This window comes from Pan troglodytes, chromosome 21 (genome assembly GCF_028858775.2).
Source record: "Pan troglodytes isolate AG18354 chromosome 21, NHGRI_mPanTro3-v2.0_pri, whole genome shotgun sequence".
In the NCBI taxonomy this organism is placed as follows: domain Eukaryota; kingdom Metazoa; phylum Chordata; class Mammalia; order Primates; family Hominidae; genus Pan; species Pan troglodytes.
Genome location: NC_072419.2, coordinates 54,800,522 through 54,826,600, shown reverse-complemented (window position 1 = coordinate 54,826,600; position 26,079 = coordinate 54,800,522). Strand labels below are relative to the sequence as shown.

General features: G+C 48.5%; 1 protein-coding gene across 6 annotated transcripts in view; it reads left to right on the top strand.

The window, feature by feature from the left end:
* LOC129138251 (uncharacterized) overlaps window positions 1–26,079 on the top strand; it is a 79,822-nt gene that overhangs the window by 11,032 nt on the left and 42,711 nt on the right. For 3 of the 6 annotated variants that reach the window (XR_010154274.1, XR_010154275.1, XM_063803088.1), the window contains exons 2-5: window positions 8,191–8,434; window positions 13,399–13,487; window positions 15,334–15,521; window positions 18,612–18,831. The gene's annotated coding sequence lies outside the window, so the exon portion shown is untranslated. Of the gene's footprint in view, window positions 1–8,190; window positions 8,435–12,985; window positions 13,106–13,398; window positions 13,488–15,333; window positions 15,522–18,611; window positions 19,126–26,079 lie in introns of those variants that run through there. The other 3 variants (XR_010154271.1, XR_010154273.1, XR_010154272.1) reach the window with 2 other exon arrangements.

The following is a 26,079-nucleotide window of genomic DNA, read 5'->3' as shown; positions in this document are numbered from 1 at the left end:
CCTCAAGCAAGAGATGCAGACATCGGCAGGCATAAGGGGGGCCTAAGCCCAGTGAAGTGTTTGAGGATGTGGGTAGGGCAGAAGGTCTTCCACGATCGAGGGTGACACGGAACGTCACTCCAGCAATCACACAGACACTCACTGTGTAACGCGGAGACACATCATGAGGAAGGTGGCCCTTCAAACCCCCCTTTCTTTTAACTCTCCTTCCTTAAGGGAAGTCTCAAGTTCACGCACTATGTCTTCAACATTTCTCCAAAACACGATCTTTCTTTTTGACGGGCCTCTGGCTCAGGGCCTTCAGAAGAAAATAGCGCCTAGCAGGAATTTATAACATTATTTTATTTTCCAGTTTATATTCCAATTAAGTAGATAAGAGTTAATGTTAAAATAAGCATATATATAATTATAAATAATAACTTGATCTCTAAAGTGTTTAATGCCATCACAGGCTGCGCTCTGTGATCAGGTGGCAGGCGCTGCCTAAATCAAGGGGACAGAGTCCACGCTCTGCTGAGGCGTCGGTGAGTCCTGGCAGTGCGGGAACTGGGTATTTGGGCAGGGAATGGGGGCTTGGAGGAGGCCCAGTGTGGAGCTTGCAATGTTGGCTGGGACTCAGAGCCTTGGTTTAGAGCTTTGGTTGCACGCACCCCAGAGGCTTCATGTGTGTGAGTCTGTGTGAGTGTGTATGTGTGTAAGTGTTCGTTTTTGACTATGTTCATGTGTGAGGGTGTGTAACTGTATACATTTGAATGAGTGAGTATATGAGTGTGTGAATGTGCATGATGTGTGTGAGCCTGTGTGATTGTGTGTGTGAGTGTATGTGTGTGTGTGTGTGTGGGAGACGGTGTCTGGAGGAGGTGGGCAGTGGCATATGGAAGCAGAGAGAGCAAGGTGACCTCTGAGAAGAAATGGCATCCAAGTGGCCCCGTGAGTCTGAGATGTGGCCTGGGGGTTACCATGGACGGGAGGGAAGCAGGAGGGTCAGGATGACTCACGCTCTGGTCCTTGTCACTAAAAGCATCACTTACATCAGACATTGGCCTAAGCACTATACGTGTGTTCTCCATATTTTTATTTAACAAATACTTATATTGCGCTTGCTGTGTGGAGGCACTGCTCTGGTTGTTTTCCAAAACGAAACAAGAAGCGTTGAAAAGAAACCAGTGAAACATCACCATCAGTTCTCACAACTGCCTTGTGCCAGAGGTGCTGCCATTATTTCCATCTGCAAAGGGGTCGGGGGAGCCTCAGAGCCTGTGGGTGGGGTGGAACTGGCATCTGCCTCCAGGGCTGGGCTCCTCCCATTGGTGATGCCTGGGTTTCATTGTGCTCGTAAAAGCCACAGGTCAATTACGCTTATTACCAGTTCTATAGATGGAGAAACTGAGGCACACAGGGGTGAGCAATTTGCTCAGCTTGAAAGTGGCAGAGCCAGGACCTAGCCCAGGCCACGGCTCAGGGCCCACACTGTAATAACCATCTTGCTGGGGCCCCACAGTAATTAGCTCTTTGAGGAAAGGTGAGTCACTGACTTTGGCTGTGCCTCAGCTTCTTTGTTTGCCAAGTGGGGCTCTGCTGCCCCTGTCTCTGCCCTGCTGACTTGCAAGAAGGGTGAGAGAACGGAATTGGGTAAAGACTCCCAGAATCTTCCATCGAGAAAGTGCTCTGTGGTGGGAGAAAGCTGGTCTTGCCGACTCTGCCTGCACGCTCTCAGTGGCCAGTCATGTCCCTCCTCTGCCTGCAGGTTCCTCACTAGAGCGGGGGTGGCCTGAGATGAGCCCTCAGGATTCACCAAGCTCTACACCCTAATTGTCTAGCTCTGTCCTAATGGATAGGGGAGCTGCCTGGGGTGACTGTCCAGGAACTGGGTTGCTGGAGATGGGCAGATCCGAAGATCTGAGGCTCGTTCTAGGAGAGCATGTTCACCGAGGCCAAGCTTGGTGACTGGCTTCTGCGACGGTTCCCATGGCCAGAAAATTGCAAAAAGGTCCTCTGTGCTGAGAAGAAAAACACAAATGCAACCTTAGCTCTTACCCTGAAGGGACACTGGACAAGGAGTCCAGCCGCTGGGTTCAGATACCCTGGGCCAGGCAGCTTGTGTCTGTCTCCCTGAGTTCTCCATGGAGGCAACACTTTCAGAAGAGTGTACCGTTCGTTCATTTATCTGCTCTTTACAGAGCAGCTCCTACGTGCCAGGCACGCTCTAGGCACCAGCCATGCAGCTGTGGATGAAACAGACCAGGGCCGTTTTCCGGGAGCTGATGTTCCAGGGGAGTTCGGGGGCAGTGAACAATAGGCACAGCCTGCCCCCGCACAGATACAGTCGCATAGACATACATGTGCATGCACATATGCCACACAAACATGTACATACATATATGAGTATGTGTGCTATTCTAGGTAGTAATAGATGCCATAAAAAACAAGCAATAAAGCAGGGCTTTTCAATCAAGTGTCTGGGGCCTACTTTAGATCATGGGGGCGTGGAAGTCCTCTCTGAAGTGTGCCATTTGAGCACAGGCTTGGAGGAATCAAAGGAGTCTTTCAGGTGCACATCTGGGGGAAGCATGCTCCAGTTGGAGGGAACAGCCGGTGCAGAGGCCCTCCATGTGGTAGGAGTATGCCTGGCATGTTCTAGAATGAACAAGAATGCCCGTGTGGCCACTGTAGTGGAGTGAGCAAGGGGGAGGATGGTCTGAGTTATGTGGGGCCTTGAATGTTGTGATCCTGGGGTGACCAACCCTCCTGGTTTGCCTGGACTGAGGTTTGCCAGGACACAGGACTTTGAGTGATACAACTGGGGCAGTCTTCAGAAAGCTGGGACAAGTCGTTCACTCTACATGATACGGAATTTTGGATTGTGTTCTGATGAGATGGGACATGCCCAGGGGTTTTGGACAGAGGATTTGGTAGCGAGTACCTCTGGCTGTGTGTGAAGAATGAACTGCATGGAGAACAGGAGTAGAGTTGGGGAGATGAGAGAGGAGGCACTGCCACGGTCTGGTGTGAGGTGATGGATGCCTGGGCTGTGGTATTCATGGTGGAGGTGAAAGAGGTGGCTAGACCACTGGAAGGGCTGAGTTGCCGTTTACTATTGAGGTAGGAGACAGGACTCGACTCGAGAGGCAGGGCTCAGACACCAGATCAAATTGGGGACTAGCTGAAACAGGGCCAGGGCAAAAGTAGCTTTCTATCAGACACACCCCCACCAGTGTGCCATGTCAACTTACTGTTGCCATAACACCTGAGAGTTACTGCCCCTTTCCATGGCAATGACTCGGTGATCCAAAGGTTACTACCCCTTCCCCCAAAATTTCTGCATAAACTGCCCCTTAACTTGTGTGCAATTAAAGGTGGGTATGAATGTGACTGCAAAACTGTCCTGAGCTGCTACTCTCTGCCTATGGGGTAGCCCCGCTCTGCAGAAGCAGTCACAGAGCTGTAATACTTCAGCTGTAACACTGCTGCTACAATAAAGCTGTTTTCTTCTACCTCTGGCTTGCCGTTGAATTCTTTCCTGGGCAAAGCCAAGAACCCTCCCAGGCTAAGCTCCACTTTGGAGCTTCCCTGGCCTACATCACTATGGTAAGTAAGATGGTGAGAGGGGTAGGCTTTGGGGGAGATGAGATTTCAGAAACGTGCAGTGGTGTGCCATGGTCCCAAGCTGGATGTTGGGGGTTCCTGCTCTTGGTTTCCACAGCCTCCGTAAGATCAGGTCCACTGTGATCTTACAGCACGACCACCACTCCCCTTCCTGAAATCCTATTCTGAGGTCACCCAAGGGAGTCTGTATTTCCTCTTTGCAAGGCCCAGCCTGCATCGTATCCTGGATGTCAAGGTTTATTTGTGATAAGGATGGGTGGCCCTCACAGTTCATGGGGGGATGAATTGTTGAAAATCTCACTGGTGGCCCTGAGTCCCATTTTGGACCTATTTTGGAGAGTTACCTTGGTAACCACCTGTCCAGATGTGTTTGTTGGAATTTCTACATCTGTTAAAGAGAGTGTGAACTTTAAAGAGGGACATCATTTGCTGGAAGAAAGTTGCTGAGTCTTCAGATGCTGTTGACTGGGGGAAAAGAGGGATAGGGCGTTTATGGACATGCAGTTTATTACAACAAAACATCTTAACATTCATCTCTACTGACATAAAAATACTTCCACACAGTCTGAAAGAGCAGTTGAAGTAACAGTAATGTGTTTCTTTACATACATCTAAAGTGGAGATACCTGGCTTCTAAATTATTCTTTCATTTGTGCCATGACATTTACAAAGCCCCTGTTAAGTGTAAGGCCCTGGGCTCAGGAGGAGAGAAATGACTCAGATCTTATTCTCCTTGGGCCCATGGCTCATGGGGGCGACACAACATGAATGGCACACACGATACAGCGAGTTAGTCTGGTGAGAAAAGTCCCTGAGGCTCCGAGAAGCGGGGGGATTGCTGGTTGCTGGGGGGATCAGAGAAGGATTTTTGGAAAAGATGCTGTGTCGATTAGCTTGCTTTTTGCCTGCAAGTAACTGAAACCTCTAATGACTCTAACATGGTAAGGGAACTTGTTATCTCCCAGTTCAAAGACCAGCCAGGAGCTGGACCTCTGGGGAGGTTGATTCAGCAGCTTTACGATGTCCGCAGAGATCCAGGGTTAATTGGCTTCCGCTTTGCTGCTCACTCTATTGGCTATGTTCTGAGGTTGGTTCACCTCCTCGTCACAAGACCGCTGCCACCAGCGTGTGAGGCCACATGGCAGTATGTGCAGGCCCATTGGGTAAAGACAGGAGAAAAACTCCCTCAAAGCATGCACTACAAGTCCTTTCCTTTAGTGTATTTGGCCTATTTTGGTATACCTGCCCCCAGCCCTGGGCAAATACCAGTCAGCAGGGGCATATGCCGTATGCGAACAGGCTCAGACTGAACAGAATCACCCTGGAGTGGAGGATCCTAGGCCACAGGGGTTGCATGGGAAGAGGTGAACCCCTTGACAACACTGAAGTTATCTTAGGAAAGGAGAATGTGAGCTTGTTCTCCCCTTTTTGCCCTGTAAGGATGTAGCAAGAAGGTGCCATAAGTGAGCCAGGAAGCAGGCCCACACCAGACATTGAATTTACTGGTGCCTCGATCTTGGGCTTCCCAGCCTCTAGAGCTGTGGGACATAAATTTTTGTTGTTTAAGCCACCTGGTCAATAATATTTTGTTATAGCAGCCCAAACTGATTTAAGACTCTGTCTTAGTCCATTTATGCTGCTATAAAGGAATACCTGAAGCTGGGTAATTAATAAAGAGGTTTGTTTGGCTCATGGTTCTACAGGCTATACAGGAAGCATGGTGCCAGCATCTGCTTCTGGTGAGGCCTCAGGCTGCTTGCACTCATGGCATGGGAAGGGAGCTGGTGTATGCAGATCACGTGGTGAGAGGAGAGGGGTGCTAGGCTTTTTTAACTAGTCATTTCTCACAGGAACTCATAGACTAAGAAGCCATTACCATGGGAGGGTATGAAGCTCTTCATGAGGGAGCTGCCCCATGACCCAAACACCTCCCTTTAGGCCCCAACTCCAACTTTGGGGATCCCACTTCAGCGTGGGATTTGGAGGGGTCCAATATCCAAACTCTTATCACACACCCTCCCAGGAATCACCTTTCCAATGTCTCCCTCTTGTTGGGGTGGAGGCCAGGGACTCTTGCGGATGTTTGCACACTCGCTTTGAAGCTGTAGAACTGCAGCCATGATTCTGAGAGCTCTGGAAAAGTCTGTTCACTGTCCTGTTATGCTGGATTCACTGTCTCAGAAGAGGACGGTTTCCTGGAAAGAGGCACTTGGAGCAATATTGGTATCTGGGGCTGTCGCTGAGGCCCCTCTTCCATCACAGAGCACCGTCAGTGGTCAGTGGTGTGGGCCTGGTGCTGGCCGAGGGTCCTGGAAGTGGCTCCGCTGTCCTGCAGCCATGGGCCCAGGGAGCATTGATTCTGCCCAGCCCGGCTCTGTTCATCTGTGAGCTGAATCCCAATAGCATCGTTGAGTTCAGGTGATGATTAAGTAAGTTCACACACCCGGAGAGCTCAGAACTGCACTCCCCGGTCTGCAGTAAGCACGGTGTGTGTCAGCCCATTGTTGTCTGCTGGTGCCAGTCAGGGTCCCAGATGAGTTGGGTCAAGAGGCAGCCCAGAATCAGGGCTTTGAGCTTAGGAAGTGAGATTTCTGTAGGAACACTTTGATATTTAGCCTGTAATGGGCAGCTTTGCTTCTAATCACTCTTGAGAGACAAGCCATCAAACATTGGTTATCCCTAAACTGAGAGCAGAAAGGGCTGAAGGGAGGAATGGTGGTCCTGGCTCCCCCTGCCATGCACCTGCTCTGCCAGCTGATGACAGATGCAGATGGATGGAGGACATTCCAAAGTCGAGGCTCAGGGCTGCTGCCTTTTCTCCTTCTGCTGCTTAATTTAAAAGAATTTATCCCAGAGTCTTCGTTACTACAGATTCCCTGACACTCTGCTGTGGGCTAATTTTTGAATAAAGCATCATGTTTTTTGAGTGCTTTTCTCCTCTGGGTATCCTCTTTTATCTTGAAGCCAGGAAGAAACATATGGTCTCGCTCATTTTTAAACCTTTCCGTCTTCCCTTCATTTTCTGGCTAAATGTCTGGATTTGTGTTTATCTTTCTCTTTCAGGGATGGTGGGTGCTTAAGTTCTGCAGGTTGTGAAGCAGGCTGTAAACACAGGTGACATTATTATTACAACCCCCCATGCTGCCGAGGGGGCGCTGCTCCCACCTGCAGTCCCAGGCCACTTTGATTCATCACGTGCCCCACAAATGTCACTGAGTACCTACTGGGTCCTGGGCGCTGGGTGCCGGGGATGCAGCAGTGGCCAGCACTGCCAGCATCCCTGTCCTCTTGGGACTTACATTCCAGGAGGGGAGAGTGACCTAACAGATGGGAGGGGGTGGCTGATGTTGGACTGGGGTGTCGGGAGGGCTTTTGAGGTGGTGCCGCTTGATCTTCGTAACGAGGAGGAGCCAGTTGAGGGTGGGCATATTCAGGGACGGTCACTCTTGATAGAAGGACCTAAGGTGGGACAAGCTGAGGTGGAGAGTAGGACACTGCAGTGAGGCTGGAGTGACCGAGGGCAAGTGTGAGGGGAGCCTGGGCAGAGATGGGAACTGAGAGGAGGCAGGACCTGATCAGTCTGTCCTGTGATGGGGGCACTGGAGGGTTGTGGTCAGAGAGGTGCCTGGAGCTGATTCAGCATGAGAAGGATTCCTCTAACTGCTGTGTGGGGAAGGGGATGCTCATGAGCAGGAAGGGAGGCCAGGGCAAGGCTGGGCAGCCATCCAGGGTTAGCAGATGCTGGAAGGTGGAATGGGAAGCACATGTTCTGTAGAGTGTAGAGTGCCACCTTCTGAGGGACGATGGGCCAGCACCTGCTCTGGGCTCTCAGGGACATCCGTGGCTGCTGATTGTGGTAAAGATGGGGGATAACCTCAGAGCTCCTTTCCCTGGCTGTTTCTGCAGGGAAAGGTCAGATGAAGGGAATGGAATTGATCCCAGCATGAAAAACACATGATGCTGTAGGGCCAGGAATGAAGAATGAAGGTCATGAGAATGTTATCAGATGCCATATAATACTCAATATAAAACCAATCAGTAATAATCAGAAGTAATCAATATAAAGCCAATAATCAATATAAAACATCAGTAATAATATAAAGCCAATAATCAACATGAAATTCAGTGCAACCAAATGAGGGTGATGATGCCTAACATTTTAAACCCTCGCCTCCCATAGGCAGATGGTGCACTGAGCACTTCGCTGATATAGTTTGCCTTAACTTGTCCAATAATCCTATGTAACAGGAACTATCATTATCCTCAGTTTACAGATGAGGACACTCAGGCACAGAGAGGTTAAGTAACCTGCCCAAGGTCACACAGCTAGTAAACAGTGGACTGGGATTTGAACCCAGAGAATCTGCCTCCAGAGGCTGTGCTCTAGAAAGCTCAGGGTTCTAACCTGTTGACATCCGTGGAAAACTGTTTGTGAAAATGTTCTCACTGTGTTACTGTGAGTAGAATTTCTTTGCATTCCAACATCTGGCTTCTGAAATGACAAAATGCAAATAGCTTCTCCCAGGTGTTTCCTCTCCCCAGATGCCATCTTCCCCTCGGTGACCTCCCACTCTCTTATTCCAGACTCCAGTCCCTGACCCCACCAGGAAAAGGCAGAGGCACCTGATTTCCCCGCACCTGTGGAGCTGCAGGGGGTGTCTGGGTCTCCAACTCCAGTGGGGAATGATGTTCAACTTCCTGTTATGCTGGGATCCACCTGCGGGTGAGAATGAAGGGCTTGGAGCCTTGACCCTGGATGGAGACATGTCTTCCCTTTCACAGGAGATCATAAAACCAGAGCTGACAGCAAAGATGGTCCTTCCTGAGGGTAGGTATTAGTCGAATTCAAGCAAACATCCCGTGCTGTGGAGACGGATCCGTCCCAGCTGGGCTGGAGCAGCCTTCTGAGGCTATCACCTGACTGGCCTACCAGAGGTCAATGTGATATGAGAAACTCCACAGCAATTCTGCCCGTGAGTGATAAAGATAGAAACACCATTTCCAGGAGCAGGCAATTGAATATTCATGCCAGGCGAACTTTGCATTTGGTGACTTTGTGCAGCATCCTGCTGTGTGAACTTTTGCAGGTTGTGGGTGTGATGTCTATACAGCATGTCTGTCTCCACAGCAGCGTACCCCCCTCTGACCATATAGAACCCAGCAGCAGCCTCAATACTCAGCTTGCAGGGAAACGGCCCTCTTTGAAGCTTTGAGGAATTTATAACTGGGGGAGCCCTCTTCTGATCCTCCATTTAGGGTGTCATCGATTCTAGGTCGGACCCTTCTAAAGCCTGAGTGCTGGCTGTGACCTTCCTCCTGTGGGCTCATTCACAGGTGATGCCCCAGGGGTCATTGCACATAGGGGCAGGGTCCAGTTTCTCTGGTCTGGGGCATCTCTGCAGGGGTAGGAGGAGCCAGTCTGAGGGGATGCAGGGGCCTCTGGCACCATGGACCCCTCTCAAGCTGCAGTCAATGTCGAGTTTCCTGGGGCAGGAAGACGGCTGTTCCTCCCACTCTTGGCCCATTTCTTAGCACTGGTGGACTCTGGCCTCCCTGGGAAGCGGGTGTTGTCCTTTGCACAGGATCACGGGAGTAGGCAGAGGAAATGTTGTGTTTGGAAGTTCAGGAGTGGATGGAGGGGCGAGCCTGGGTGGTGAGTAGCAGGGGTAGTCCCACCTGGCCTGGCCACCTGCTCCACTGCCCTCCTTTCTTTGCTTCCTGAGTAGAGCCTGGATGTTAAAAATGGCATTTCCCAAAATCTCACGCAACTTGGGTCTGTATGTGAATTTGGCTCTGCCAACTGGATCCTCTTATCTAGATTCGGAAGGTGGAAGTGAGGTGAGGCTTCCCCTGCCGTCTGGCTTGCTTGGACCCTGTGGTCATGTCCCCAGAGTGAGGGGGAATATCAGGGCTGAGGATGCTGGTTTGAACCTTCGAAGAGCACAAGAGAGAAACTGAGCAGCAGATGTGGCCAGGTGGGAAAGCCAACACCTCCTGGACCTGGAAGGCTGAACTGGAGACCCAGGGACAAGGATGGGAGGGTCCCATGGAAGTCCCCAGCTCTTGTCATCCTATCCTTGTTGGTTTGTGATATGGTTTGGCTATGTCCCCACCCAAGTCTTATCTTGAATTGTAACTCCCACAATTCCCATGTGTTGTGGGAGGAACCTGGTGGGAGGTGACTGAATTATGGGGCAGGTCTTTCCTGCACTCTTCCTGTGATAGTGAATGGGTTTCATGAGCTTTGACGGTTTTAAAAATGGAAGTTTCCCTGCACACGCTCTCTCTCTTTGCCTGCTGCCATCCATGTAAGATGTGACTTGCTCCTCCTTGCCCTCTGCCATGATCGTGAGGCCTCCCCAGCCACGTGGAACTGGAAGTCCATGAAACCCTTTTTCTTGTTTAAATTACCCAGTCTAGGGTATGTCTTTATCAGCAGAGCGAAAACGGACATATACAATTTGTTCTTGGGAAAGGAACATCAGACTCTCCCTCCCTAATTAGAATTCAAGCTCCAAGAGGGAGGGGTTTTTCTTTACTGTGTGTCTCTAGTGCCTAGGTCAGTTCCTGACTCCATATATGTTGAAATATATTTTAATAAACGAGGGCAGCAACCTTATCTGTCACTTTAACCCAGAACTTAGCAGAGTGCCTGGTGCATAGTAGGACTCAATAAATATTTGTAGAATAAATGAATGAACAAATGACATCTCTCAATCCTTCCCCATACCTGCCTCCTCTACTGTCTTCGGGACCTTCTCCTCCCCATCTCATTCCAACATCCCTGTTTTTGGGCTTTCTTGGATGGATTGGGGGGCCCCATTGCACTCCCTCAGTGCCTGTTTTAACAGTCTCCCTCCTGCCGTGATGACGACTGTCTTGTCAGCCCTGGAAGCTGAGGCTGCCTCCACTGCGAGCCTGAGCCTGGAAGACGCTTCCTCCCACAGTTAGCTCCACTCTGTTGTGCCCCTGGGGTTGCAGCACTTCCTCTGCCTGGCCCTTCACATCGGTCACACTCCTGGAAACAAGTTCCAGACAGACAGATGCTGTCCCCAAGAGTCTAGGATTCGGTTGTCTCCTTGTACTCATGCTAAAAACAGCATTATTTCCCCCAACTCGGCTGCACCTGCAGAGACTAGAATAAGACAGCATATTTTTAGCAGGTAACAGACTGTACATGGAGGCTATAATTAGCATTTCATTCAAAGGTGGGAGTTTCCCATCCAATGCAAGAGTGACTGACCATGAGATCCTCTCACCGCAGCCTCTGTCTCAGATGTCTGGTGTGGGAAGAAGCCAGCAGCACCCAGGAAAGGTGTGGGGCCTTTGGATATTGCTCCCTTCATTGCTTACGCCTTTCCCCTCTGGCCTGTCCAGAGCCTTGGTTCTGCCCAGACCCCAGTGCTGTCCTCCTCTGGGGATGACCTGGCCAGGCTATGTGATGAAGATGTCCTGCCAGGTTGGTGTGAGGCTTGTGGGTCCTCTGTCCTGCACTCAAAGTTGCCCCATGGGGGACAGGGACAGGGTGGGGGTTACCCAGCTATGGCAGAGACTGCTGGATGACCTCAGCATTCCTCCTGGTAGCAGGGAGCCTGGCTTCCTGGAATAAAGACTACGTTTTCCAGGCCTCCTTGTGACAAAAACATGGCCAATGGGGCGTGAGCATTATCTCTTTTTCTCTTTGCTTTGGCTGGGAGAGAACAGAGGTGGGCAATCCAGGCGTGGCAGGGTGTAAGGTGGAAGTACCCTCAGTGTCTTTGTATAACGGGTGAGATGGAGCAGGGACCCCTTTTAGAGGTCTGCCAGGCTCCCCCCCACCCCCCGCAACACCCACCCACATAAAGATAAAGGAAAAAATTTGAGTCCCTTCAAGGAAGATTCCAAGCACCTAACTAGTTCTGCAGCCAGCAATTAGGGAAGTAAATGAATAACCTGCTATATTAGTCCATTCTTGCACTGCTGTAGAGAAATACCTGAGACTGGGCAATTTATAAAGACAAGAGGTTTAGCTGGCTCATGCTTCCACAGACTGTACAGGAAGCATGGCAGCATCTGCTTCTGGGGAGGCCTTAGGGGGCTCACAATCATGGCGGAAGGCAAAGGGGGAGCCCGCACTTCACATGGTTGAGCAGGAGAAAGAGAAGGGGGAGTGGGTGCTACACATTTTTAAACAACTGGATTTCATGAGCTCTATCACGAGCAGCACCAAGAGGATGCTGTTAACCCATCCATGAGAAACCGCTCCCATGATCCAGTCGCCTCCCTCCAGGCCTCACCTCCAACATCGGGAATTACAATTCCACATGAGATTTGGACAGGGACAGAGATCCAAACCATATCACCTGCTAAGCAAGAAGGTAATAATAACTTAAAAGCCACCCAAGTAAGCCAGAGTCACAAGATGTTAGGTTCCTGTATTAGGGTTCCCTAGAGGGAAAGAACTAATAGGTTCGATGTATATACGAAAGGGAATTTATTAGTGAGTATTGACTCACACGATCACAAGGTGAAGTCCCACAATAGATCATCTGCAAGCTGAGGAGCAAGGAAGCCAGTCCAAGTCCCAAAACCTCAAAAGCAGGGAAGCCGACATTGCAGACTTCGGTCTGTGGCTGAAGGCCCTAGAGCCGTTGGCAAACTCTTGGTGTAAGTCCAAGAGTGCAAAAGCTGAAGAACTTGGAGTCTGATGTTTGAGTGCAGGAAGCATCCAGCGGAAAGATGAAGGCTGGAAGACTCAGCAAGCCTAGTCGGTCCGTGTTCTTCTGCCTGCTTACATTCTAGCTGCACTGGCAGCTGATTAGATGGTACCCAGCCAGATTGAGGGTGGGTCTGCCTTTCCTAGTCCACTGACTCAAATGTTAATCTCCTTTGGCAACACCCTCACAGACACACCCAGAAACAATACTTTGTATCCTTTAATCCAATCAAGTTGACAACCATCCCAGTTCCCTATAGAAAGTAAAAGAGAACATCTTGACCCATGTCCTTGAGTGAGTTGTTTTTCAGGAGCTAGGACCCCACCAGATGGAAAATGCTGACTGTTTTCATGCAGACCTCAGATAAAGGGGAACTGGGACTGAACCTGACCCCCATTTTTGTTCTAAATCTCTTCCTGAGGGGCCTGTAGAGAGTCACACCTATAGGCCAAACCTTAACATTCCTTTCAGCTGACCCTAAGTATTTTAGACAAACCTTGTTTTCTCCATTGCAAATCAAAGAATCTCTGAATCCACCTGTGACCTTCAAGCCCCCAATCCAAAATATCCTGCCTTTTTAAAGGCAGACCAATGTGTAACATCCATGTATTGGTTTATGATTTTGCCTGCAACTTCTCCTTTCCTGAAACTTACCCCTGCCTTTAAAAACCCTTCCTTATAAGCCCCTAGGAAGTTTGCATCTCAAGCATCAGCTGCCTGATTCTCCTTGCTGGTACCCTACCTTAAAGCCTTGTTTCTCTTGCTACAAACCTCAGTGTCAGTGCTTGGCTTTGCTGCACCAGGTGAGCAGACCCAGCTTTGGTTCAGTAACATTGGGAGGGTAATTGTACCTACCTTCTCTGGTGTCTATAAATTGGGAATTGTTCATTTGCTGAACGATGGAAAACCCAACCCCACAGTCTGAGGGAAAAAAAGGATTTATTGGTGCAGATAACTGGAGGGTTCCAGAAAGGGACTGCCTCAGGCATGACTCAGGAAGAAGTGGGGACCAAAGGGAGGAATTTGGTAACAAGGTAAATATTTACCCCAAACCCAAGTTCCAAATAATAATCTTTGGCTTTTGTGGCATATCCAGGTGAAATGATGGTAACACTGACAAATACGGGCGTAATCTCAACACAAGCTCAAAGAAAAAGCAGATTCATGGAGAGATGAACAGCTGAGGTCAGAACCCCTGTGTTCATGGAATGCAAGACACATCCCCTGTCTGTGTATCTATGGCCTGAGGGTCCTGACTGGCTTACCTGTTCCTGTTATTTTCACAGTAAATTTGTTCAGGTCACCAACAATTCCGGCTTGAAAGGACCACAGAATCTCATCATAACCCGGGTGTTTGAATCCCAAATGTAGACTGTCCAAATGTCCATAACTATCCTCAAGATTTCCGTGGCATGAAGCTGACATTTTTTCCTGCTCCTCCCAGCTCTCATTTCTGGCCTCTGCTGAGCTCTTACTCTCCACATTGTTTCTTGTAGCTGCCCGTCTTGTTTCTGCAGGAGTCCATTTGTTTTGGGAAAAAAAATAGCCCAGAGAAATCTGAGCTATGTTAGGTACACAGAAGGTATCAGGTCCAGGGAGACATGAGTATGAAACTTCAGTCACCCCTCTGGCCCCATGCCCAGGAGCAAGAGTTTAAAGGCGTTTTAGTCATGACTAGTTGCCTTCCCAATTATCTTGATGTTCCTGGAGTTTGTTATACAAAGAGCAATGTGTAGCCAGTCAATGGTCTACGTTATTTTAATGCAAATTCTTGGTGAACTACTTAGAAAGTGCCTCTTCTTTTTTCCTTAAAAACCCACTTGTAACTCTGGCTAATTATCGTGCATGTTCAGGGCAAATTGGATCTATGCTTCCGGGTGGTCATCCTCAAGCTTCGAGCTCAAACACTATAGTTAGTCATAATTTCTGAATCTCATTATTTAAGGTTGACACATCCAAGCATGGCGTGGGCTCCTCCTTGTATTTTTTTGTTTTTGTTTCCTTAGAGTCAGGGTCTTGCTGTCACCCAGGCTGGAGTGCAGTGGTGCAATCATAGCTCGCTGCAGCCTCGAACTCCTGGGCTCAAGCGATCCTCTCGCTTCAGCCTCCTAAGTAGCTGAGACTACAGGTGTGTGCCACCATGCCCTGCTAATTTTTAAAAAAATTTTTTTGTAGAGACAGATTCTCACTATGTTGCCCAGACTGGCGTAAACCAAAAAATAAAATTCTGAGGCCCTCAACCAAGTGAATGGATCCCTCCTCTCAGCAAAGGGCATTCCAAAGTAAACCTGGAACGAGAGTGCAGGGCACGATGGGAATGGGTTATGCCTTCCTCTTGTTGGAATTGAGGCACAGCTGACCAGCATTAACATTAAGGCACAGACCTAAAGGCTGACAAATGACTCTTTGTAGCATTGTGACACATCACAAAATGACAGCAGGCTCTGAAAGAAATCCAAGTATTTTACCCTAAAATATATTTATTGGACCTATTTTGAAATGGCCCTGCAAAGCTGTCTCTTGTGGGAAAAATCTACATTCTGTAGAGAATCTCTGTCCCTTTCCAGGCCTAGTTCCTGACCTGGGAGAGAATTAACTAAGAGTCTAAAAAAGAGACCTTTTTAGGCCTGATTAGAGCTCTGAAGGCTGCTCCTGGAGGCTTCATCTGTATGATAAAACCTTGGTCTCCATAACCCCTTATCTTAACCCAGACACTCCGTTCTATTGATTCCAGGACTTTAGGTAATAAGTTAGCACTTTCAACCAATTGCCAATCAGAAAATCTTTGAATCCACCTATGACCTGGAAGCCCCACCCCTCGCCCCCTTCGAGTTGTCCCACCTTTCCTAACCAAACCAATATATATCTTACCTGTATTGATTGATGTCTTATGTCTCCCTTAAACATATAAAACCAAGCCGTAGCCCAACACCTTGGGCACATGTTCTAGGATCTCCTGGGGCTGTGTCATGAGCCCCTAATATGGTCACTCATATTTGGCTCAGAATAAATCTCTTCAAATATTTTACAGAGTTTCAATCTTTTTGTTGGCACTGCTCTTGAACTCCTGGCCTCAAGCAATCATCCCACCTTGGCCTCTTGAAGCTCTACAGGCATGAGCCACCACTCCTGGCCTTTCCTTGTTATTAGTCTTCTCAAATTCCATGTTCCTGGCAGCTGTGATGGACAGATTTTACTGGTGACGTTGGAGCAACACAGGTGGGTAATTTTATCTGTGCCCTGGTCCCTTGGCCACTTCTGCCACCTCCAGCATCTGGATGTGTTGCTTAGCAACCCCATCCCTTTCTACCTCCTGCCTTTGACCTCAACTTCACATCCCTACTCAAGTCTGAATGGTTCTTCTCTGGGCAACTCTCATCTCAGCTGGTGATAAATGGATTTTCTCACCTCCTGCCCTGGTAATACTCAAGGTGGCCACTTACTGGCTGTCTACCTTGTGGCAGGCACAGACCTATGCCTTGCACGCAGTATCTCACCAGTCTGCACAGGAGCCTCATGTGGGGCCTGTTTTCCCATTTTACAGATGAGGGAGCCTAGGATCCTCCACAAGAAGGGACTCAATGGTCTATAGGGGAGTTGGGGTTCACCTTGTGCTGTCTCACCCTGGGGTCCAAGCTCCTAACCAGGGTTCCCTATTTACTCAATTTAAATCATTCACCTGCCACTGTCTCCACTTTCCCTAGGATGATCCTTTGCTCCTGGGGTGGCCAAACATTTTCTGGCAAGTGCCAGAGAGTGAATATTTTGGGCTTTGTGGGACACATGGCCTCTGTTGCAAGTGCCCTGCTTTGCTGTCATAATGCCAGGCAGCCATAGCCAGAGACGATTTATACACAGATCAGCACTGCAGTGTTCCAGGAAAACTTGATTTACAAAAACAGGCAGTTGGCCTCAGGGCTGTAGTTTGCTGATCTCTGATAGCTTTCTTTAAATAAACCCATTTTTTTTTTTTTTTCACTAAAAAACTTTCATTGGAAAGAAACACTTAAATCATCCAGAGTAAATGTGAAACCAGCATCTCTTGCTGGGAAGGAAGGTTAACTGTAAAAATAAAAACAATAAACTTAAGCAGAGGTGCCACATTCTGCAGTAAGCCTGGGGGCTTCTCTTTCTTTGTTGGAAAGGATGAAAAGCTGGGCTTGGAGAGGTGGGAGAGGCACATCAGCACCAAATCAAGATGTTTTCTTTGAGGTAATTGGAAGAACCAAGAGAGACTGTATAGGATGTAATATTACCGAGTGCCATGTTTGGTTTGTGCAAAGATTTCACACTCTGGGATTCGTGAAGCTCTGAGTAGGAGAAGAGAACAGGCAGTGGTGTTGGAATGTATTGTGCTCACCCTGGAGTGGAGATTTGGGGACATCTGTGCAGGCAGTGAGGACGTAGGATTCACAGGACAAAGGATGGGCAATGCGGCCTTGGTCCTGGCTCCCTGACAGCTCTAAGGGGCTGCTGTGGTTCCTGCAAAGCCTGGGACCTGGAAGTGTGAGGTAGGAGGCGGGACTCAACTCCAGAGGTGGGGCTCAGACACTGGACCAAAATCCGTGCTTGCTAAAACAGAGCTTGGGTGGAAGCAGCTTTTCATCAGACATGCCCACCAGTGTGCCATGTCAGTTTACCATTGCCATGGCAACACCCGGGAGTTACTACCCCTTTCCATGGCAATGACGTAAATACCCAAAAGTTAATCTCCTTTCCCTAGAAATTTCTGCATGAAACAGTCTTTAATCTGAATGTTTTTAAAAGTAGGTATAAGGCCGGGCATGGTGGCTCACACCTGTAATCACAGCCCTTTGGGAGGCCGAGGGAGGTGGATCACTTGAGGCCAGGACTCCAAGACTAGCCTGGCCAACATGGCAAAACCCCATCTCTACTAAAAATATAAAAATTAGCTGAGTGTGGTGGTGCACACCTGTAATCCCAGCTACTCAGGTGGCTGAGGCAGGAGAATCACTTGAACCCAGGAGGCAGAGGTTGCAGTGAGCTGAGATGGCCTACTGAACTGCAGCCTGGGCAACAGAGCGAGACTCTGTCTCAAACAAAAACTAAAACAAAAGTGGGTATAAATATGACTGCAAAACTGCTCTGAGCTGCTCCTCTCTGCCTATGCGGTAGCCCTGCTCTGCAGGAGCGATCACAGAGCAGTAATACTGGCTCTCTAATAAGGCTGTTTTCTTCTGCCTCCGGTTTGCCCTTGAATTCTTTCTTGCACAAAGCCAAGAACCCTCCTGAACTAAGCCCCACTGTGGGGCTTACCTGCCCTGCATGAGGTAAGTATCAACTATGGCTCAAAAGGCAGGTCAAAGGCAGCTTTTCAAGTATATTTGTGTCACAGAAACTCCCACTGTAACATCAAAAAATGAATGATTTTTTCAATTCCCTTTATTAGGGTTTCTTTCCCTGCCCCCCTCATTTCTCTACTTCTTTCTCTTCTCTCCGTAGGTATATAGTTATACTCCCCCCTCACACACTCATTTTGTGTATGTTCAAAAATATTTTGGTTATCTTTTATTTCTGGTAACTGCTTTTTCATCCTCCTGCATGAGCAGCCAAGAAAAGAATTAATTTGGACTTTCTACAATGTCAGGGCCTCTCTCATTCAATTACTCTCCTTGTCTCTTGGAAGCTCTGGTAACTTAGTTTAATGACCTCTCACACCTTACATCCTTAAAAAATGCCCCGTGTGTCTCCTGGCTCGGGCAGTCTTAATTATGTTGGCAGCTTTAGGTTTCCTTATTACCCGCACTCCAGGACCTCATCCCCACCCTGTCCCCATCTTCATCTTCACCCAGAGCTTCCCATCTCCCCACCTCCCTTATCGCCAATTTCTGTCTGCACTTTATCCACGATATTCCCATGTTTTCTGCTCTTACTAGAAACATTATTTTACCCAGCACTGCATTTTTAAACTGAAAGAAGATGGTGATTATTATGCCCTTATCGAAATCCATTACTTGAAAAGCTCGAGGTGAGGTTTGGGGAGGACTGTGGACTTCCATGCAGTTGGAGCAACAGATATACAGCTGTTTAATTCCCTAAGTCAGGTGCGGAGGGAAGGGACATTATCTCCTTAGTATGGGCGCTCGATTAACTGTGACAGAGATAAGAATTACACACATCCCCACAGCAGGCTGGTAAATAAAATTGAAGGAAGGGGTTTAAATCCCTTCACATCAAGCTGGAAGAAGCTCTATATGAACAATTCCATGTGATTAAGTCTTGGGAATGTTGCCTCTGCAAATCCCCAAGGGCTCCTTCTTATGTACATTTCCATTTTGTTTCCATAAGACTTTGGCTCCCAGGTATCTGAGACTGCAGGAAAGTTAACCAGCAACAGCGTTGGGGCTAGGGAAGGGCAAAGCTCTCGGAGACCTTGAGAGTGAAGCTTGGAAGTCCCCACCTTCATTCGAGCCTCTGGCTCAGGCTGGGAGAGAAGATGGAGTCGGTCCTGGAAGGTTCGGTGGTGAAAGAGGATGACAGGACATTTCCAAATCGTCATAGGAAGGTGGTAAGTGCTCTACCATGGCTCAGCATGCTGTGTGCCAGGGTTACACCCTGAGGAACAGGAGTGCTCATGGAGGGCTGGATGTTATTCTTTCATCCAAAAAGTATCTCTCGAGCCCCTACCATGAGCCAAACATTGGGATGCAACAGGGAAGAAATCAGACAACCTCCCTGCCCTCAGGGAGCTTACACTCCTGGGGAGGAGGTAGACAAAAAGCACAATTCATAATATATTTTGTTGATTTGGAAGTACACCATTTGTTGTCACATTTTAATATTTAAAATTGGAGTGCATCTTAATAGTGTCATTGTGTTGCAGTTTGTCAGTGTTTTTCCCTTCTCAGCAGTGTGTAAAATAATGGTGCATCTTGTAGTTGCTGGCATCTTAGATTTGATGACATTCGCCAGTACTTCAGGTCATAATAATGACTATGAAAGGAAACAAATAGCCAGGTGTACCTGTCAGAGAACAAATGGCAGGACACAAATGGCTCAATCACCAAGGTGTGGTTGAAGAGTTTATTTGTATAAATCGAAGGGGCAGGAGTACGGTTTTGTTATGTGGATATGCCACATAGTGCTGAAGCTTGGGCTTTTAGTGTCATTGCTCCACTAATGTACATTGTACCCATTAAGGAATTTCTCATCCCTCACCCTGCTGTAGCCCTCCCACCCTTTGGAGTCTCCAATGTCTATTATTCCACACTCTATATCCACATGCACACATAATTTAGGTCCCACTTATAAGTGACAACATGCAGTTTTGACTTTCTGAGTTATTTAACTTAAGGTAAATGGTCTCTGGTTCCATCCATGTTGCTGCAAAAGACATAATTTCATTCTTTTTTTTTTTTTTTTTGAGATGGAGTCTCGCCCTTTCACCCAAGCTGGAGTGCAATGGTGCTATCTCAGCTCACTGCAACCTCTGCCTCCCAGGTTCAAGCGATTCTTCTGCCTCAGCCTCCTGAGTAACTGGGATTACAGGTGTGTGCCACCATGCCTGGCTAATTTTTTGTATCTTTAGTAGAGATGGGGTTTCACCATGTTGGCCAGGCTGGTCTCAAACTCCTGACCTTGTGATCTGCCCACCTCGGCCTCCCAAAGTGCTGGGATTACAGGTGTCAGCCACCGCGCCTGGCCAATTTCATTCTTTTTTATGGCAGAATAGTATTCCTATTCTATTGAATGCTATTCCTATTCATAGAATATAGTATTCCTACCCTATATTCTATTCTGTGAATATATATATATGTATATTTTTCACATTTAGGAATACTATGGCAGAAAGTATATATGCCACATTTTCTTTATCCAATCATCTGTCGATGGATGCTTGGGTCAATTTCATATCATTGCTATTGTGAATATTGCTGAGGTAAGCATACAAGTACAAGCATCCTTGACACAGTGATTTCTTTTCCTGTGGGTAGACATCTAGCAGTGGGATAGCTGGATTGAATACATCTCCATACTGTTTTTCATGGAGGCTGCAGTAATTTACATTCCCACCAACAGTGGAGAAGTGTTCCGTGTTCTCCACATCCTCACCAACATCTGTTATTTCCTGATTTTTTAGTAGCCATTCTGACTGGTGTAACGTGGTGTCTTGCTGTGGTTTAAATTTGCATTTCTCTGATGATTAGTGACGTTGGGCATTGTTTCATATGCTTACTGGCCTTTTGTATGTCTTCTTTTGAAACTGTGAAGACAGTTTAAGGAAGAGATGGCTGACAGGTGGGACAGGGTTACAAGAACCCATGGGGGTGGTGCTGCACCCAGGAGCAAGCCCTGGCTGCCTGAGGCCTGAAGGGTGGGAGGATGGGGCAGCATTCTTAAAAAGGGGTTGAGCTGAAACCTTAGAAAAAGGACACCCAAGCGCAGCTGTGGGTATCGGGTGATGTGGCCACTGCAGGAGCTGCCGTCCAGCAGTGTGGGAGCACGGGAAATTGACATCTTGCCGTAACTACTCCCTGCTGTCTCCCATTAGCCAAATTCCCGGTGAGGCCAGAGGCCAGGGAGCCTAGCTGAGGCAGTCCCTTGGGGTCAGCCCTCAGGGGCACAAGGCAGGGTTGAGGGGGCTGGACGTGGACCTGCAAACAGAAGTAAGCAGCACACAGCTTAGCGAATCGACCAGGCGGTGACCAGTAGTTCTATTCTGGTTTGCACAGGACTGAGGGCTTTCCTGGAATGCGAGCTTCGCTGCTGAAACTGGGAAAGTCCTGGGTAAACTGGGGTAACTCTCACCCTAGTAGACAGTTGCAGGGGAAGCCAGGAGAGGCCACTCTGCAAAGTCTCAGCTGAGCTAAGACGTGGGCCATGGGGACGTCTAGGGGAGAGTGTTCCAAAGAGGGCAGGACCTGAGTGGGCTGAGCATGGAGTGCAGGAAAGTCACTGAGGAGCCTGTGGGCCTGGGTGGAGTGGGCAGAGGGAAGCGAGGCCGGGGATGAGGTCCAAGAGTTAGGAAGATTCTGGACCATGTGCAAGACCTCGTGCCATGGTGAGGAGTGTTGATTTGACTCAAGCATGCAGAGCTGCTCAAAATGACGATTTTGAGCAGAGGAAGGATGTGATCCAATGGGTTTAACAGGAGCCCTGTGGCTGTCATGGAAGAAATGGCCCCATAGAGGGTGAGAAGGAGGCGGGGGCAGTGAGGAGGCTCTGGAATATTCCAGGCAAGAGATGAGAGCGGCCTGGTGGTCCAGGGTGGGACGGTGGAGGTGGGGAGAAGTGGTGGGAGTCAGAACTGATTTCGAAAGTAGAGCTGGCAGGATCTTCTCATCAGTTGGAAATTATGTGAGGGAGAAAGGAGTCAAGAGCAAATCCAAGGTCACTTCGCACCATTCCTATGGAGATGCTCCAATCATGGGACTTACGAGCTGTGATGAATTTACAATTAAGAGTATGTTGGCGGATGCCACAAGCTTCCAGGCCTTCTCTAGAATGTTCTCACAGTGGAAAACAAAGCTTGAGCGAGACCCATACTCATGATGTTCACCCTGCAACCCATGAAATGCGTGCTGCAATAGCCCACATATACCAGTGGAGTCTTCCCGTGGTTGTGTATGTGCTGGGAGGTGATCAAGCTGTTTGCTACAAACCCAAAGACATTGTTGTCAGGAGAAATAGAAGTTCAGACAGAAAGATGGGGCCTATGGAGCCAAATGAGCCCAAGCAGGGTGTCTGGCACCTCGTCTAGAGAGGGAGGAGACTTGTCCCCCAGTCCCCACCCCAGCTGGGTGAGGTGACCCACCCAGACCCTGCTGCGGTGGGTCAGTTCAGGAGGAGGCAGGGCCGCAGGTGAGCCTGCCCAGGGTAGCAGGTGCCATGCAGCCCATAGAAGAAAGGTCAGGGAGGTCTCCCAGGAGGAGCTGACATGTGAGCCAGGCTGGGCAGAGAAGGTGGGAGAGTGAGGAAGGGGGTCCCAGGAGGAGAGAGGAAGACCAGGACATGTAAAGGTGCAGCCGACAAGGCCAGAGGGACATGATCTGGGACACGATCCAGGATGATGGGACCATCTAGATCCATTTATATCCATTAGGGCCCTTTGGCTGCAAGAGGCAGCTGTATAATTCAATCCAAACAGGAATGTAGTGGCTGCCTCTGTGTGGAGTTCTCAGACACAGGAGGAGCTAGGGACCAGGATTAAAGAGGACAAGTCCAGAGTCTTACCAGGAGGTCTCAGTAGCAGGAACTGGGAGGCAGTTCTTACGTAGGCCCCACCCTGGTATCCATGACCCGACTGATCTTTGCCTTTGAGGGAGAGGAACCCACATAGCCATGGCAGCCTCATGATGTTACACACGAGGAGCTGGAGTCCAAGGTCATGCAGCATGTCCACTGTCACACAGCCAGCAGGTACAGAGGGAAGGTGCCTATCCCAGTCCACAGGCTCCCAGCCTCAGATTTTCCTACTACAATGGAGCTCTCAACCCCAGACATTCCCGAGCTACCTTCGTGACTTTTGTCATTTGCATATGCTGCCTCCAATATTATGAAAACATTTTTAAAAAAAATCAGTTTACTTACCAATTTATCTTAGGCAATAGTGTCAGTGAAATCATGTATTTGACGAGCTACTTTTTTGTTTTCTAATACTCGCCAAATTGTTTTATACAATTAAAACAGACAATGGGACAATGGTCATCTATAAAGAGCCCTGATCATCTTTGTGGGGACCTTTCCACAGTTTGGGAAACTGTGTAATATAACTTAGCAGCTTTTCTGTTGGAGGATGAGGTAGATGGGTTATGTTCAAACATCTACCCCCAAACTCTCACTGTTAAGGAGAATCTCACATTGAGCTCTAATTTGCAAAACCAAGAAAAGGGGAGCTTTTGGGCTTGGAATGGAAGTTGGGGGGAAAGGAATCCAGCCCACCCATCTTTCCCCTGGCCACATGGAAGATTTCACAGCGCCTCCTTGGAATCTAAGAAAGATCCTGGTTTGAAGATGTTGGTGCTGAGTACAGTACATGCTCTAGTGGCTGTAGGGCCAGGAAGGGGCATGAGTGAGTTGGGCCTGTGCTGAGGAAAACAGACTCCAGCCCAAGGTATACGTGTGTGCTGAGCACGGTGGGTGGGCACCTCCATCCCACAGGCTCCCTGGGTTGCAGAGGTGGGAAAGCTAAAACCTGCCTTTCCCAGGCTCCTCTGGGCATGGAGTGGGGTGAGGTCATCTGCTGCTGCTGATGCAGAGACTCATGCATGTGCTAACAGTTGGGGCATTAGCATGACAGAAGGTTCTGAAAGCGTGTCCTAGATTTCTGGCAGCCTTGAAATGCACTCTCATCCCAGATTCCAGGATTCCAGGGCGAGTGCTACCGAGATGTTCCCAGCAAACTGCTGAAACTGGAGTTGTTTTATGTCAGTAACAACTAAGTGTGACCACGACTGAGGAGCCAGGGACTGGCTGGCTTCCTTTCCTCCTCTGGGCTGAGGGGGTAAGTCTTAAGTGAGTTAGCAAATTTCAGGGTCAGGACAACTTGAACCCTGCAGATGGCGGGACAGGGTGTCGGTGACCCATTTCTCTCCTCAGAAAGGACCTTTGGGGGCAAGGATGTCCCCTCTGCACAGTTCCCAGGGTGCCTGGGTGGATTAACTGGGCAGCGAGATCACAGAGCAACCAGGCCACAAATTGCTCCAACGAGGAGGCAGGACTTTTCCTCCCTGCCCTTTTCAAACTTGCTGTGGTGGATTCCTTTTTTTAGTTTGGGGAAGATTCTTGATTTCATTATTTGTGGCACTCAGCAACAAATCTCAGAGTTGCAGCTAAAGTGAGCTCTTTCCCCACGCTGCATCTTCCGCTCTGGTATTCATGTTTAATCATTCGCTTACTTCGGACCGCCGCAGGCATTGGGAGGGCAGCGTATCATGAACTTGGGACAGTTTTTATTCTTTAAAGGCTCAGGGAGGGTACCTTGTAGGAAGGGACAGGGCTGGGGTGAGACTGTCTCAGAGTCATGGCTGGAGATGGGCTGGAGCAAGTGAAGCATCAACAAAGGCCACAGAATGACCAATAAAGGGAAGTGACAGCAAAACCCTCCTGGGACCTCAAAGCCTGACCCTGTTTGCCAAGAAAATCTCTCATGGAAAAGGAGAGACTTAACGCCAAAAAGAAAAGAAACAGCTGAAGGATTCTCTGCCAAAGGAATGTCAAAGACTTTAATTCGAGATGAAATGTGCTCTTGTTTGTGTACAATTAATTTTCCTCCCAAATGAAGGGTTTTGTCTATTACTTGAGTATTTCAATAGCAGCCGTGTGATTACGGTAGCGTGTGCCTCTTCAGTTTGCAAAGCGGCTGTTTGTGTTGACGTGTTGGAAAAGCACACATTGCTTGGGTTACTTCCTGGGTCTAAGAAGGAAAAAACAATCAATGAAAACACCTCCAAATAGAGACTTGGCTCCCGCGCGGATGATGTCATCTGGAAAATGTGAGCAGGACTGTTCCCCAAGAAGGAAGGGGCTGCAGGAATTCTGCTCTGGCTGTTGGGAGCTGTGGTTAGGAGGACGGAGACTACACCTACAAACTGTGGGCAGCAGGGTCCTAACTCAAATGCCTCGAGAGGCCAGGTGGGACATGTGTATGAGGGAGGCCTGTTGAGTGTATTTTTTCCAACACAAATGTATTTGTTTGCATAGTAAATACCCGGGGAATTCATTTTCACAAAGAAATATATACTCCTACATTTCTTGAAACACATAGCTCTCCATCTATTTATTTTTATAATAGAGAGGTGGGTAGAAAGATTTGTTTTCATGAATGGAAATAAAGGCCAGCAGCATGAGAGGTAATAAGTAGTGATGACTCTCGCCTTCTCTGTTGAGGGACAGCAGGTGGTGAGCACTGTGGCAAGTCTAGGCTCACTGGCCGGTGCAATGAGGTGGCTGTGACATCCTCAGGCCATGAGTCACCCAGTAAAAAGGGCATCCAGTTTGCTGTGTCTTTGATTTTTCAGAGGAAGATGGAAATCTATATTTTAATATAAAATTTTTTTTTTTTTTTTTTGAGACAAGGTCTCACTCTCACCCAGGCTGGAGTACAGTGATGTGATCACCGCTCACTGCAGCCTTGACCTTCCAGGCTCAAGCGATCCTCCCACCTCAGCATCCCGAGTAGCAGCTGGGACTACAGAAACACGCCACGATTCCCAGATCATTTTTAATTTTTTTTTTTTTTGTAGAGACAGGATCTCACCATGTTGCCCAGGCTGGTCTCAAACTCCTGGGCTCAAGTGTTCCTCCTGCCTTGGCCTCCCAAAGTATTGAGATTATGGCATGAGCCACTGCACCTGGCCTCATTTTTAAATGTTGAAAACAAACTGTACAGACCCGAGTGCTGTGGGCTGATCACATCCTCTAGCCAGATGTGGCCTGTGGTCCTTCACTTTGTGTTTGGGATAGACCATTAATATGCAAATTGTAGGAAACATGCTTCTAATTTTGGTGAGTAATTCATTCCATCTGTTTAGGACTCATTTTTTCCACCCACAAAATCAGCTCCTTCTATTTCTGGCCCAGTTTATGTTTAACGGCTGTAAAACCTGCATATTTATCCTCAATTGAGTTTGATTGTGTAGAAAATACCCAGAGAAACCCAGTCTCCACAGACCAGATCAGAATATCCGTAGGTCATCACTTGGTGTCTCTGGGCTCTGGATCCATTGGGATTTAGCTTTGGCTACTGTGGTAGAGACAGTGGCTTATACAAGCTGGAAGTGCATTTCTCACTCATGTCAACAGCTGAGCTGGTGTG